This window comes from Pseudophryne corroboree, chromosome 5 (assembly GCF_028390025.1).
Source record: "Pseudophryne corroboree isolate aPseCor3 chromosome 5, aPseCor3.hap2, whole genome shotgun sequence".
NCBI classification, from domain to species: Eukaryota; Metazoa; Chordata; class Amphibia; order Anura; family Myobatrachidae; genus Pseudophryne; species Pseudophryne corroboree.
In genome coordinates, this window is record NC_086448.1 from 245,802,101 (window position 1) to 245,818,033 (window position 15,933).

The following is a 15,933-nucleotide window of genomic DNA, read 5'->3' on the forward strand; positions in this document are numbered from 1 at the left end:
AGCTACACTATTATCTGCAGTGGGGGAGTATTACAGAGCTGGATTTATTGCTAGACAACCTAGGCGTCCGCCTAGGGCCCGGCGTGTCAAATCCATCCCTGACATGCAGCCGCAGATGCAACTAGCTTAGGTCCGGATACAGAGGAAGGAAGACACTGGTGGTCATTCCGAGTTGTTCGCTAGCTCCTTTCGGTCGCAGCGCAGCGATCAGGTCAAAAAACGTCAATTCTGCACATGCGTATGGGGCGCACTTTCACGAAAAGCTGATGTAATTTTACACAAGCTCGAGCGACGCTTTTCAGTCGCACTGCTGATCGTTGAGTGATTGACAGGAAGTGGGTGTTTCTGGGTGGTAACTGACCGTTTTCGGGGAGTGTGTGTAAAAACGCAGGCGTGCCAGATGAAAACGCAGTAGTGGCTGGGAAACGGGGGAGTGGCTGGCCGAACGCAGGGCGTGTTTGTGACGTCAAAACAGGAACTAAATAGTCTGAAGTGATCGCAAGCTAGGAGTAGGTCTCGAGCTACTCAGAAACTGCATCTTTTTTTGTAGCAGCGCTGCGAACCTTTCGTTCGCACTTCTGCTAAGCTAAGATACACTCCCAGAGGGTGGCGGCTTAGCGTTTGCACTGCTGCTAAAAGCAGCTAGCGAGCGATCAACTCGGAATGAGGGCCCCTGTCCGTATCTTCCCGTTTCTAACTGACAAGCATTTGCCTCCAGGCACCAGCAGGGGGAGCTGAGAGGATTACCGTCTTCCTAGGAGCTTCTGCTAATCCACTGCTCCCGATGCTCCGTGCTCTAGTCCCTGGTCTGTGGAATAGTCACTGGGGGCTGAGGAAGCTGCTGTCTCCACCTCCTTCTCACATTACCACTGATTACACATAACATGCTTCCAGCCAGTGGACTGTGCACATTATTATATGCCAGTGCAGTCTGATCCCCCAGTATATCACCTGTCTGCACAGTACACCAGCATGTTGCTGCCAATTACTGGAGTGACCTCAGCCTAGTCATAGACTGGCGGGGAAGGGGGAGAGATGGGATGGGTGATATATCTGCAGATATCTTTCAGATGTGTACCCAGCATTATATTACCACTGCATGGGACTGCTATTAGGTCAGTAATTGTGCAGTTCTAATCAGTATGACATGTAACATTCAGTATTGCACCCAGGTCATCTGGGAAATGTAAAAGTTTACGTAGTACATATAGATGGAGCCACACTAATTGTGGCTCCATCTGCACCGCCGCACGCCCACCGAGAGCCGCCTGTCACAGCGTCTGGGATGGGAGCGTCTCTGTTCACTACCGTAGCGTAGCTAGGTGTCGGATCGCCAAGCCGTGCTGGGAGTGCACGTTTGCGATAGAGCTACATTAGATGAGCGCGGCTTTATCTGTACAGATACCTCATAATGTTGCCTCTTGTGAACCTGGTAAGCCTGATTTGAAGAATCTGTGAGGTGAAAGCTCCTGGAACTCCAGTCTGTAGCCCTGCGAGATATGGTCTATGACCCAGGGATCTTGGCACGATCTTGTCCAGATGTGACTGAAGAATTTTAGCCGGGCTCCCACCCACCAGTCTTCCAGGCATTGTGGTCCACCGTCATGCGGAAGGTGTTGAGGAAGTAGAGCCTGAGCCCTGTTCCTGTGAACCAACAGTCACTGTTTTGCGTGATTTTCCTCTAGCACCTCAGGCGGCGGTAGAAGAACCTCTGGTCTTGCCCCTAGATTGGCCGGTCCGAAAGGACTGTAAAGTGGTTCCCGAGTAAGCCTTTCCAGTCCACTGACATAGCCATAAACCCCTGCGTGCAGACACTGCCATAGCCGTAGTGCGTGCATTAAGCAAACCTATCTCCTTTATGGCTTCCACCATAAAATTCGCAGAGTCTTGTATGTGCTGCAGGACTAACATAATTTCATTTTTGAGGAAAGGTGTCTAACCCCTCAATTAAATTACCTGACCATTTAGCAATGGCTCGAGTAATCCACCCACATGCTATAGTGGGTCTTTGGGCCACCCCAGCAGCAGTATACAATATTTGAGTGTAGTCTCAATCAGGCCTCTTTCCTTATCGACTGCCCCCCCCTTTTCTTTTCTTTTTTCTTTTTTCTTCTTCCACATCCTCCACTTTCCCTTTTCTTCTCTTCTGCTTTTACATTTCTATTATGTTTCTGTTTTATAACTTGTAATTTTATATATGGTCCCTTCAACTACGCACCCTAGTGTGGTCTTTTCTCTCCCCGCATTCACGCTACACTTGCTCTTTATCCAGATTGTTCCATTTTGTATTTATACAATTTCGTGTATCGCGTTTTTGTATACAATCGGTATTGTGTTTGCCTATGCACAGAATTTGTTTGAATTTTTTTTTATTATGTCAAATATTTATATTGACGGGACAAGGGGGAAATTCAGATCTGATTGCAGCAGCAAATTTGTTAGCTAACGAGCAAAACCATGTGCACTGCAGGTGGGGCAGATATAACATGTGCAGAGAGAGTTAGATTTGGGTGGGTTATATTGTTTCTGTGCAGGGTAAATACTGGCTGCTTTATTTTTACACTGCAATTTAGATTTCAGTTTGAACACGCCACACCCAAATCTAACTCTCTCTGCACATGTTATATCTGCCCCCCCCCCCCTTGCAGGGCACATGGGGGGTCATTTCCGAGTTGACTGCTCGCTAGCTACTTTTTGCAGCGCTGCAATCAGATAGTCGCCGCCTATAGGAGAGTGTATTTTCGCTTTGCAAGTGTGCGAATGCTTGTGCAGCCGAGCTCTGCAAAAACGTTTTGTGCAGTTTCTGAGTAGGTCTGAACTTACTCAGCCCTTGCGATCACTTCAGCCTGTCTGGTCCCGGAATTGACGTCAGACACCCGCCTTGCAAACGCTTGGACATGTCTGCGTTTTCCCAAACACTACCAGAAAACGGTCAGTTGACACCCATAAATGCCTTCTTCCTGTCAATCTTCTTGCGATCGGCTGTGCGAATGGATTCTTCGTTAAATCCCTCGCTCAGCAACAATCCGCTTTGTACCCGTACGACGTGCCTGCACATTGCAGTGCATATGCATGCACAGTAGTGACCTGATCGCTGCGCTGCAAAAAAATGGCCCCCATGGTTTTGCCCATTAGCTAACAAATTTGCTGCTGTGATCAGATCTGAATTAGGCCCAAGGTAAGGCCACTTCTACAAACTTTTCCAGGGATACTTTTATCCCTAAATCTTCCCCTGCATGTGTTACATGAATAGTGATAACTGCATAATATCACTGAATATGTTAGCAAGAAAAATTTCAGTATATTCAGATGTAATATATAATCTGTCACAAATTCTCACAATTCTCGCAAATTCAAGAAAATTACTACATCTTTTCAAATCTAATTTATAATACATATGTATTTATTTTCATTCATAATTGGTACTGTGATACTGCACTGTAGGCCTTATTCAGACCTGATTGCACCTCTACGAATTTGCAGAGGTTTGCGATCGGATAGTCGCCACCAGAGGCGTATCTAGGGTAGGGCGAGTGGGGCACGTGCCCTGGGCACCTTGGTAGGCCCAGGAGAGGGGGGCGCCGCCGGCGTCCAGGGCATCATGCCCCACTCGCCCCTGTCAACCCTAAATGTGAGGGGAGGAGAGCGCAGCGTCTCTCCCTCCCCTCACCGCCGCTGACAGCACTAGCAGCGCTGCCAGCAGCGCTGCTGTGTCCGGTCTCCGGCGTTAGCCAATCAGAGCTTGCGGACCGGCTCCTGATTGGCTGCCGGTCCGCGAGCTCTGATTGGCTAGCGAACCGGCGCCAGACAGCCGCCGGAGACCTGGAGCGGCGAGGGGAAGGAGAGGCGCTGCGCTCTCCTCCCCTCACATAGCAACAAGAAGCCACCGGCCGGTAAATGACGAGGAGGGGGGGTCCGGCGGCACGGGGGGGGTCCAGCGGCACAGTGGGGCATGTATCTGGCACCAAGTGGGGCCTGGCACTGTGGGGCATGTATCTGGCACTGTGGGGCAATGTATCTGGCACTGTGGGGCATGTAACTGGCACCAAATGGGGCATGTAACTGGCACTGAGTGGGGCCTGGCACTGTGGGGCATGTATCTGGCACTGTGGGGCAATGTATCAGGCACTGTGGGGCATGTAACTGGCACTGTGGGGCAATGTATCTGGCACTGTGGGGCATGTAACTGGCACCAAATGGGGCATGTAACTGGCACTAAGTGGGGCCTGGCACTGAGGGGCATGTATCTGGCACTGTGGGGCATGTAACTGGCACTGTGGGGCATGTAACTGGCACTGTGGGGGCAATGTATCTGGCACTGTGGGGCATGTAACTGGCACTGTGGGGCATGTATCCGGCACTGTGGGGCATTGTATTCGGCACTGTGGGGCAATGTAACTGGCACTGTGGGGCATGTATCTGGCACTGTGGGGCAATGTATCTGGCACTGTGGGGCATGTATCCGGCACTGTGGGGCAATGTAACTGGCACTGTGAGGCATGTATCTGGCACTGTGGGGCAATGTATCTGGCACTGTGGGGCAATGTAACTGGTACTGTGGGGCAATGTAACTGGCACTGTGGGGCAATGTATCCGGCACTGTGGGGCAATGTATCCGGCACTGTGGGGCAATGTAACTGGCACTGTGGGGCAATGTAACTGGCACTGTGGGCCATTTTCAGTGGCCACACCCCTTCTGGAGCGTGGCCACACCCCTTCTGGAGCGTGGCCACGCCCATATTTTTTTTACGCGCGCCTTCGGCACGCACACATGCTTCTTTTTGTATGTGTTTTTTTTTTTTGGGGGGGGGCGCCATTTTCCATCTTGCCCTGGGCTCCGAAAACCCTAGTTACGCCTCTGGTCACCACCAAGACAGGGTGAAATACTGCCCTGTGCAAGTCTGTGTACGCCATGCGAAAAGCTTTGCAAACGTCGGTCAGCTGCAAATCTGTTCGCAACTCACTAACCATCTAATGTTTTTCCAGTTTGCAGTCTGATCGGACCAGAGCTGACGTCACAGACCCGCCCTAAAAACGATTGGGAACGCCTGTGTTTTTCCAGGCACTCACAGAAAATGAGCAGTTACCACTTCCAAACGCCCACTTCCTGTCAATAAGCCTGCGTTCGCCTAGTGATCAAAAAAAGACGCAAGATTTTTTCGCAGTTTGGCCACGGACATGCGCATTATATTTGGAACGTCTTTAATTAAACATTTGAAACATTTGTCAATGGTGTTAGCCATTGTAGCCTAAGAACTCACCTTTGTAAAGTTTTAGGCAGGAGAAGGATCTCCGGATATATTCCTAGCAGCATATTTTTCACCGGTGTAGTATGGAGGGTCGACAAGAGTTAGATCAACAGTGTCTAGGTCGACCACTATTGGTCGACAGTAAGTAGGTCGACAGGGACTTTAGGTCGACATGTACTAGGTCGACATGACATAAGGTCGAAATTAGTTTTTTTCACTTTTTGGGGTGTCGTTTTCTTCGTAAAGTGACGGGGAACCCTAATTAGTGCACTGTGTTGGCTGGCCATGCTTCGGGCAAGGTGTCTCGCTCCACTACCACTTCACTCGGCACAGGTTACCGTTCCCAATTGTAGTCCACGTGGATCGGAAAGTATGAAAAAGTTAAAATATATATATATATTTTTTAACTCATGTCGACCTTTTGTCATGTCGACCTAGAACATGTCAACCTAGAGCCCCTATCGACCTAGAAACCATGTTGACCTACTTACTGTCGACCAATAGTGGTCGACTTAGACTCTGTCTACCTAAGTCTTGTCGACCTAGAGACCGGATACCGTTTTTCACATGTGCGGCCCTACAACCTTGCATGCAGTAAAGTGATAGAATTGGATGGCACTCTAAATTTGAAAAGCGGCGTACTTTATCTTTATTGCCAGTCATAAGTTAACGTAATACTTCTAAGTAAGGAACGTGACACCAAACAGTAATAAAATATCAGTATGCATTTTAAACAAATGTTGCAAACTATAACAAACAATGAAGCAGGCCTCAGATAAAACAAGACATGTCATGCCGGTACTTGGTATAGGTGTTTATTGGAGCCATTGGGGAAGTAAAAAAGTTTACTGAAGGGAAATTAACCAGATTACTTTAAGTAAGGGTATTCAAGCAATCTGCCTCGTGGATTCCTTCTCTTCTGGAAACAAAGGAAACTCCCTTTCTAAGTGGACGTGTATCACTATAGAGTGCATTTGTATTTTACGGTTTTGTTTGAATGTATTACACTATTATGTTAAATATAGAATGTTTTCACATGTTTTCCAATTAAATGAATCATATTTAAAGTCACATAGGAAACTGGGAAGCCATCACAGCGCTGAGTGTAAATCATATTTTGGATATCAAGCCAGTGGATGTTTGAGATGCTCATATATGCATATGGACGGCTATGGAGCCTGCTCAGTGCTAAAAATTGCAAGATCGATCCGCAAACGGAGATGATTTAAACACATCAACTGCAATTAAACCACTTGATTACAGTGTCAAATAAAGGGGGGGGGCGCATAGTGCCATTGAGCCCCAGTAGCGCCCTCTAAGGAGGCTGATTCGCTCCTTCAGGAGCCCAGGAGAGCTCTCCTGCAATCTGTAAGTCTCACAGACATGACATATGTTACAGGTGGGATATCTTGCAATCAGACAAAAAGTTTTTTATGTCATTTTGTCATCGAATAACCAGTAACATCAATGAGTCACTCATCCATGTTAATGCTTGAACCAGTTTTTGCAACTACACAAAGCTGTAAGTTAACAATCTACAAACAATGTAAATTATACTAGCCTACTTTTGGAAAAGCATTTTTCAGGGAGATTGTGAAAGTAGCACCTATAAGCGCAGATGTGCACTTTCACATCTGACAGGTGTGTCCTAAACATGACTTACATCCCAGAGCCGGCCCTAACCAATATGATGCCCTAGGCAAGATTTTGGCTGGTGCCCCCTAGCACCACCGCTGGTTCTGCCTCTGACCTTGCACCTCTTTCCCAGCACCATCACCCCTCACCCATAGCAGTCCTTGTACCCCCTATATTTTAAATAGGAACAGTTCGCACATTTGACGCACAGCCCAAAAAGGGGCATCTTCTTGCTGGGAAGGGGCATGGCCACACAATAGTAACCCCAATTCCAATTACGCCACACAGTACTGCAACTTTATTCATATTTTATCTTGCGATAGTGTCCATAATTCATATTACATCCCACAGTAGTATCACTTTACCTTATAAACTTTACTCCTCACAGTAGAGCCCCTTATTCACATTACATCACATTGAATTGCTCCTTATTCACATTACACCACACCTTATTGCTCTTTATTCACATTAGACGACACAGTAGTGCCCTTTCTATTTGCAACGCCACATAGTAGAGCACCTTATACACATAATGCCACACATTAGTAATGCATTTATACACAATTCCACACAGTAATGCCCCTTACACATATGAGACACATTAATGTCCTTATAAACATAATGCACCTTACACATTATGACAACCTTTATTAATGCCCTTTTACACATAATGTCCCTTACACATATGCCGCACATTATTAATGCCCTTATACAGATAATGACACACATAGTGCCCCCTACATATTTGCTGCACATTATTAGTGCCCCTATACACATAATGACACACATACAGTAGTACCCTGTTACACATATGCCGCACATTATTAATGCCTTTATACACATAATGAAACACATAGTGGCCCTTTACACATATGTTGCACATTATTAATGCATTTTTACATGACACACATAATGCTCCTTACACATATTCTGAACACTACTGCACAACCAACCCACTCACATGCACACAGCACTCACACTTCCACTAACACTGTGACCTCTGCCTCTGCTTGGATACAGATGTGTCCTCACAAATCTTGCATCAATGCTAACGCCGGGCACTTTCTTTTTAATGAAAATGCATCTTATTTGCATTGCTATGTGGCTAGGATGCACAAGCAGTTTCTGCTGATTAAACTGATATGCAGCATGCCAATATACTGTGTGAGACTGTGGCTGTATCTGCATATGAAATGCTACATACAGAATGTAGGCATGCCGCACAGTGGCGTAACTACTGCCCCCGCAGTCCTCGCGGTGGCTTGGGGGCGAGGGCTGCGGGGGCGCCACTGATTTACAGCAGACTGACATGCGGACGAGCGTCCGCATGTCAGTCTGCTTTCTCCTTCCCTCCGCCGCTTGTTGGAGGGACACGGAGGGTACAGCCTCTCCTGTGTCCCTCCTGCTGCATCATCTCCGGCGGCCGCGGGTCTGATAGGGAGAAGTGCCGTCCGTGAGCTCTAATTGGCTCACGAACCGGCACTTCCCCCTATTAGACCCGCGGCCGCCGGAGATGATGCAGCAGGAGGGACACAGGAGAGGCTGTACCCTCCGTTTCCCTCCAAAAAGCGGCGGCGGGGGGGGGGGGGGGGATGATATCTGGCACTGGGGGGAATATCTGGCACTGGGGGGAATAACTGGCAGGGGAGGGATATCTGGCACTGGGGCATTGTCTGGCACTGGGGGCATATATGGCACTGGGGGGGGGGATATCTGGCACTGGGGCATTATCTGGCACTGGGGGGGAATATCTGGCGGGGGGGGTGGATGTCTGGCACTAGGGGGAATAACTGGCAGGGGGGGGGTATCTGGCACTGGGGCATTATCTGGCACTGGGGGGAATAACTGGCAGGGGGGGGGATATCTGGAACTGGGGCATTATCTGGCACTGGGGGGCATATATGGCACTGAGGGGGAATATCTGGCAGGGGGGGATATCTGGCACTGGGGCATTATCTGGCACTGGGGGCATATATGACACTGGGGGGGAATAACTGGCAGGGGGGGGATACCTGGCACTGGGGCATTATCTGGCACTGGGGGCATATATGACACTGGGGGGGAATAACTGGCAGGGGGGGGATATCTGGCACTGGGGCATTATCTGGCACTGGGGGCATATATGGCACTGGGGGGGAATATCTGGCAGGGGGGGATATCTGGCACTGGGGCATTATCTGGCACTGGGGGCATATATGGCACTGGGGGGGAATATCTGGCACTAGGGGCATATATGGCACTGGAGGGGGGGGGAATATCTGGCACCGGGGGCATATATGGCACTGGGGGGGATATCTGGCACTGGGGGCATATATGGCACTGGGGGAATATTTGGCACTGGGGGCATATTTGGCACTGGGGGGGAATATATGGCACTGGGGGCATATCTGGCACTGGGGGCATATGTGGCACTGGGGGGGAATATCTGGCACTGGGGGCATATGTGGCACTGGGGGGGTATATGTGTACCTGGCACATGGGGGGGGGGGGCTATATTTGGCACTGGGGCATGTGAGTACCTGGCACCGTGGGGGAATATCTGGCACTGGGGACATATGTGGCACTGGGAGCACAGCCCTAGCAACGAGCATGACACACAGTGCATGAAACACCTGGCAACGAGCATGACACACAGTGCATGAAACACCTGGCAACGAGCATGACACCCAGTGCATGAAACCCCTGGCAACGAGCATGACACCCTGAGCGTGAAAACCCCTGGCACCGTGCATGGAACCAAGAGCATGAAACCCCTGGCAACGAGCATGACACCCAGTGCATGAAACCCCTGACAACGAGCAGGTAATTGAAAAGTAATTAGAAGCCTTACTGTAGGACTTAATGTGTAATGGGCATTACGGTGTGTGGCATAATGTATCACGGACATTGCGGTGTGTGTCATAATGTGTCACAGGCATTACGGTGTATGGTATACTATATCGCGGGCATTGTGATATGTGGTATAATGTCTCAGGGTCATTGCAGTGTGTGGCATAATGTATCACGGACATTACGGTGTGTGTCATAATGTGTCAGGCATTACGGTGTGTGGTATACTATATCACGGGCATTGTGGTATGTAATATAATGTCTCAGGGTCATTGCAGTGTGGCATAATACATAACGGGCATTGCGGTGTGTGGCATAGGGTGTAACGGGCAGGGCATTGCGGTATGTGTCACAGGCATTACGGTGTATGGTATACTATATCACGGGCATTGTGGTATAATGTATCACGGACATTGCGGTGTGTGTCATAATGTGTCACAGACATTGTATGTGCTATAATGTATCAGGGGCATTGCAGTGTGTAGCATAATGTATAACGGTCATTGCGATTCCTGTCATAATGTGTCACAGGCATTACGGTGTGTGGCATAATGTGTCACGGGCATTACGGTGTGTGGCATAATGTGTCGGGGGCATTACAGTGTGTGCATATTGTGTCGTGCATTATTGTGTGTGGAATAATGTCTAAGGGCATTGCAGTATGTGGCATAATGTATACTGGGCATTACTATAATGAGGAAAAATTACAAATAATGTAAGGGGCATGAATCAGGATTATTTTTCTTTCCTGTGGTGGCCAACGTATGGGCGTGCAGGTTGCAGAACTGGGGTATAAGGTAGTCTTTTCCTGCAATGCCACGCCCCTTTATGCGAAACCACGCCCATTCCAACGAAACCACACCCCTTATTTTGTCGCGCGCGCCTTCGGCGCGCGCATATTTATCCCTTTCCTGCTCCCAATTATGTAGCATGAAGGAGGGGGGGGGGGGGGGAGGGGCGCCGAGGAATTTTTTGGCTTGGGGGAGAAAAATTTCTAGTTACGCCACTGATGCCGCATATCATTTTAATCAGCAGAAGCTGATGATGCCCCTAGGCATATCAAATGCCCTAGGCAATTGCCTAGTTTGCCTATGCCTATGACCGGCTCTGTTACATCCAGAAGTAAATGAGCCCCAAAGCAGTAAGATCTAATTGATGAAAAAGCACTTTGCATGGATTACTCGTGTATTGTGTTTTACAAGTGGTTTCATATAAGTGGCAACGAGAAACCTTATTTCCAAGTGCATGTAGCCACAGGGATCAATGGGGCAGATGTATTAAGCCTGGAGACGGCATAAGGAAGTGATAAACCAGTGATAAATGCAAGGTGATAGAGGCACCAGCCAATCAGATCCTAACTGTTAACTTACATATGGGAGCTGATTGGCTGGTGCGTTTATCACCTTGCATTTATCACTGGTTTATCACTTCCTTATGCCTTCTCCAGGTTAATATATCTGCCCCATTGTGGCCTATAACAAATGCAGGGAAATGGTACTGATGAATTCATTTAAATGTATATATCTGATTTTTCTTTTTCCAAAGAATATAACAGCTACATGATTGGGCGGACTATAGGCAGGACGGATTATAGGCAGGATTATAGGCAGGATGGCAGGGGCAGTCGCCCTGGGGCCCCCCCACACAATCACCACCATTAGCACATTATTGGTGAGCAGACCGCAGTTCGGTTAATACATTGGATAAATTCCAATACCTATCGCACCCTTCCTGCAGCCGAACTGTGACCGGATGTCAGTTACCCACCAGCAGTGGAGACTGTTGAGTCCCGGAACTCAGGAACTTGAAATTCGCATCCATCAGGAGCTTTTACACAGAGCAGCTGTACTGCTGCATAACTCCCCATCGGCTACTGCAGAGCTGGACTGGTAGAAGTAATGGACAACATTACCAACTACTGAAGGGTATGTACCTGGATTGCTACAGTATTATCCTACACACTTGATTCTCCAGTCGTCGCCACCCTCCCACCCCCCTTAACCATCCAACATGTCTCTGTTTATATATATTTGTCTACTGTATGTAAGTGATCTATATTGCATGTGTAAGCCCTGGAACACTTAAGGTGGGTACACACTAGGTCAGGCCTGACCAACCTGTGGCTCTCCAGATGTTGTGAAACTACACATCCCAGCATGCCCTGCCACAGTTTTAGGATTCCCTAATAGCACAACTGCGGCAAAGCATGATGGGACTTGTAGTTTTACAACAGCTGGAGAGCCACAGGTTGGCCAGGCCTGCACTAGGTAATACGCTCCATGAGCGATATTGCACAGTGTTTCTCCTCCCAGGCCTACATAGTGCAAGCGATATCGCACAGTGACATCACGCTGCGGCCAGCCCGAACATGCAGCTTCTGACAATATTGTCTGATTGAGCTGCATGTACAGCCGACAGTGGGTCGTTAACAACCCCTGAGAGCACGCATCGGGCATCGCTGGTAGCATACACAATGGGCGATATATCACTCAGAAGCGTAAAAATTAGCGATTTGATTACAATATCACCTAGTGTGCATGCACCTTAAGGAGCCTTGTACATACATTTTTACACCTTATTTATTAGCACTGAGTTTAACTTTAATAGATAGATAGATAGATAGATAGATAGATAGATAGATAGATAGATAGATAGATAAGATAGATAAGATAGATAGATAGATAGATAGATAGATAGATAGATAGATAGATAGATAGATAGATAGATAGATAGATAGATAGATAGATAGATAGATATTTTGGATGTTATTTATATATTGGTATAACACTTTGAAAATTATATTGATAGGGAACCACACAATTTTGTTGCCCAGCGTCCCCACACTTAATTCGTCCTTGAATGGGGGTAAGGTGCAATCAGGGATATTGCTAGACTTCAGGGAGCCAGGAGGATTTCTGTATTTCAGGGAGTCACCCTGAGAATCTGGGAGCTTTGGCAAGTATGATAAATGACCAGTGTGTCTCTATCAGCCTCCCCCTATTCCTGAATCCCTGCCTGCCAGCTGTATGCTGCAGCTCCATGTAGATGTGGTGTGGCAGAATATACTTCTGACATGTTATCCATCTTTCAGAATTACATGATTTTCTTTATTATATATAGTTCCCAAATAAATATATATATATATATATATATATATATATATATATATATATAGACATACAGGTTGAGTATCCCCCATCCAAAATGCTTGGGACCAGAAGTATTTTGGATATGGGATTTTTCCGTATTTTGGAATAATTGCATACCAAAATGAGATATCATGGTGATGGGACCTAAATCTAAGCACAGAATACATTTATGTTTCATATACATCTTATGCACACAGCCTGAAGGTCATTTAATACAATATTCTTAATAACTTTGTGTAGTAAACAAAGTTTGTGTACATTGAGCCATCAGAAAACAAAAAAAATCTGTATTTTGGAATATTTAGATATGGGATACTCAACCTGTATAAATATATACTTTTTTTTTTTTTTTACATTTGCTTATACAGTGCCAACATATTCCATTGTGCTTCACAATTGGGAATACTTTTGTCATGTTAAAATGTTGGTAAGTATTATAGTATTACAGATTGAGTTTCCTATATCCGAAAACCTGATTTTTGATAAATGTCAAAATCCAGATTTTTTTCCAGTGTGACTGAGATAGTGACACCTTTTGCTCTGTGATGGATCAGTGTACACAAAGCTTTCTGGTCCCAAACATTTTGCATATGGGAGACTCAGTCTGCACATTAGAGATTTTCTTTTCTATCCCACACATTCTTTTATTGCAATCACTGCTCTGAAGTTGTGTATATTTATTGCAGTGCCATCTCTTTATGGTTTGACTATGACATATGCTGACATCCTTATAGAATGGCTGCAACATACTATCTTAAAGATCCTCATCTGAAGTACTGTAAAGACTAATACAAGCCTCCTATTCACTTGCACACAGGCACAGCCTATTCTTCCCAAGACTTTTTCCTCTGAGCAGCCGGAGTCGCTCATACTGCTGCTGCTGCAGTCTAGCTCCTCTCTAGCCACTCTCATTCCAGCACGCCATTACACAAATTTCCCATCTGGCATCAGAAACTGTAAAAATGACAAGCTGAGTCGGGTTGTAATTGAGAAATATAACTGCAGACATGTACGGTGACAGTGACTTAGATTCAGTGACTCCTCAAAGCGATCTGTACCATAGCAGAAGCATAGAAGTAATAAAAGGCCACATTTACACATGCAGACCGAACCCCCCCTGCACGTACCTGTCTAGGGCACTGTCAGCGCTTGCATGCACATTTGGCATTTGTCCTCACAGGCTGAGTATCAGTACAGCAGCACAAGACAGTCTTTCTCCAGGCTCAGCTCTGTTCCTTCTGCCTTATATTCACTTTTAATCAGGACTCGCTGCAGTCCTTACTTATACAGTGATTACTTTATTTTTTTTCTGTGAACTTTTTCTTAAAGAAACAGTAAGTTCTGATTTAACTTGATGCTAAATAAAAGAAGAGAGAGGAATGTTGCATCCAGCTCCTCACTATTTACTGCTAATAAACCAGTGAAGGGATTATTTTAAGAGTTATTTTTTGCATACAGTCTACATATCAGTGACGTAGACATGTGCTGGCAATTGCAGCCTGGTGGGTAAGCCCAATCAGCTGTTGCATGAACTGGGCAACACTTGCTGATGTCCTTACCAGCTGACCTTTTACTATGAGACAACTGTTGTGCTATCACACAGGGCCGCCTCGTTTTGTGGAACATTTGGTGTAACGTTTGATTTTTAGGGCATTTCTTTCTTTCTGCCTTTCTAGTGACTTTTAACATTTATTGTTGGCAGCAGAGTAGCACAATCGCTGGCATTGCTGCCTCACAGCACACAAAGACACAAGGCATGATACAAAATTGAACACAACAGGGCTGTATATGCTCCCAAATAGCGTGTGCATAAATTAATTCATATATTAGCCCGTATGCAGGGTAAGCACCTGGCCGTGCACCGCCTCATAACCTGACACTTGCTTTCGTACATGTCATTATCATCAGTACGCACTTGCCAATACTGTACTTGGTGCACATGATAATACGCTGGAAACAGGCACATTTACATTACATTCAACTCTGTGTAGCCTGCAGTTGGGTCAACAAGATGACCCTTGCCTAAGTGAAAACTCCCTGTTGTAACCAAGGACAGACTGGGGCCGTGTAGCAGTCCTAGCCCATCCTTGTGCGCAAGCAGCAGACAAGGGGGGCATCAGCAGACAAGGGTGGCATGGCCATGGCTGAGGGGGGAGGGCGTGCCACGAGTCCGGGGTCTCTGTCAGTAGTCTCTGTATGTTGACTACTGACAAGCGGGTGGGCAGGCAAACAGCGAGCCAGGAGGTTGTACTGATCATCAAGCCTGTGTGGCAAAACCACCCCAACAGGCCTTGGGATTGGCATTGGCCTTGGCATTTGTCAGAAGTGCCGGATGGCCAGTTCGGCCCTGTTTGTAACCCAATTCAGCCGCAAGTGTAGATATACGACAGAGAGTGTTACTACTCTGCATCGTCCGTATTTACCTATGCTGAACTCTAGAGTATGCACAGGGCAAAAACATGGAAGATATGCTATTCAAACCAACATGTGTTCAACTCTGCATCAGGCCCAAAAAGGCCACGGCTTAGGGGCAGGGCTGTCTTAACAGCATTGTAGGCCCTGGGCAAAGCAATGTTTTGGGGCCCAAACCCATTCACAGGAACCAATTAACAAAATCATAACATGCCTCTTCTGCGGCCCTGCGCCATCTCTCCACATGCTTCCATACAGTGAATGGCTGTCAGAGTTGTGTGGCTTTGGCCAGCTGCCCAGTGTGCATATACGTTAAGATGGCCCTGCTTAGGGGACACTGCAAGCGATTTTGCAGGACCTGCTCCGTACATACACAGAATGGGTCATTCGCATGCCCACTCCCCCGCGCCCATTGGAGTTGTACGCAAACCATCTGGCATGCGTGCAGCTGTGAATCAGGCCCTGCATCTCCATGGACTCCCATTCACTGGAGGCACACAAAATAGTCATTTGTACAACTGTCTCTTTAAGCAGAGACTGAGCAGCTGAAAATCAACAGGCATAGTGCCAAAGTCTATTATATGAAGATCATTTCTTTTAATCCTCCCTCTGATTTCACAGGGCTACATTATTTTTGCAGATTCTTCATTTTTAACTGT

General features: G+C 47.0%; 1 protein-coding gene across 6 annotated transcripts in view; it reads right to left on the reverse strand.

The window, feature by feature from the left end:
• THRB (thyroid hormone receptor beta) overlaps positions 1 to 15,933 on the reverse strand; it is a 589,925-nt gene that overhangs the window by 386,943 nt on the left and 187,049 nt on the right. The window contains exon 1 of one of the 6 annotated variants that reach the window (XM_063922224.1): positions 13,990 to 14,211. The exons of the other annotated variants lie outside the window; for them this stretch is intronic. The gene's annotated coding sequence lies outside the window, so the exon portion shown is untranslated. Of the gene's footprint in view, positions 1 to 13,989; positions 14,212 to 15,933 lie in introns of those variants that run through there. 6 annotated transcript variants of the gene reach the window in all.